The sequence below is a fragment of the Triticum aestivum genome, chromosome 1B (assembly GCF_018294505.1).
Source record: "Triticum aestivum cultivar Chinese Spring chromosome 1B, IWGSC CS RefSeq v2.1, whole genome shotgun sequence".
NCBI lineage: Eukaryota > Viridiplantae > Streptophyta > Magnoliopsida > Poales > Poaceae > Triticum > Triticum aestivum.
Window position 1 is genome coordinate 47,273,782 of NC_057795.1, and position 748 is coordinate 47,274,529.

At 51.1% G+C, this 748-nt stretch overlaps 1 non-coding gene across 1 annotated transcript; it reads left to right on the plus strand.

Moving 5' to 3' along the window:
• The first annotated feature begins 259 nt into the window (after window positions 1-259).
• On the plus strand, window positions 260-378 carry LOC123153140 (5S ribosomal RNA). Its single transcript, XR_006476381.1, has one exon. It is a non-coding gene; the product is annotated as a 5S ribosomal RNA (ribosomal RNA).
• The last annotated feature ends 370 nt before the right edge of the window (window positions 379-748 follow it).

Genomic DNA, 748 nt, shown 5'->3' on the forward strand with positions numbered 1-748 from the left:
CACGTGTAAGTAATATATTTACCGTGTTTTATTATTTTGCACGAGTGCGGTAAGTTATAGCTGGGTGCTCACGATTCACGAGTCTAGCGGCGGCGTTGTGGCGCGGCAAGCGTGCACTGGTGCGGTTGAGAGGGAGGGGTGGAAACCGCGTTAAACTCGTCTCCGTAGTTGAGAGGGAGCGGCCAAAGCAATGTACAATCGTCTTTGTAGTGGAGTTGGGAGGGGCAAGGATAAGGGACGAAGACGGGGGTAACATGTCGGATGCGATCATACCAGCACTAAAGCACTGGATCCCATCAGAACTCCGAAGTTAAGCGTGCTTGGGCGAGAGTAGTACTAGGATGGGTGTCCTCCTGGGAAGTCCTTGTGTTGCATTCCCTTTCTAAATTTTTTTGCGCCGCTTGCAAAACAAAATGCACGTGTAAGTATTATATTTACCGTGTTTTATTATTTTGCACAAGTGCGGTAAGTTATAGCTGGGTGCTCACGATTCACGAGTCTAGCGGCGGCGTTGTGGCGCGGCAAGCGTGCACTAGTGCGTTGAGAGGGAGGGGTGGAAACCGCGTTAAACTCGTCTCCGTAGTTGAGAGGGAGCGGCCAAAGCAATGTACAATCGTCTTTGTAGTGGAGTTGGGAGGGGCAAGGATAAGGGAGGAAGACGGGGGTAACATGTCGGATGCGATCATACCTGCACTAAAGCACCGGATCCCATCAGAACTCTGAAGTTAAGCGTGCTTGGGCGAGAGTA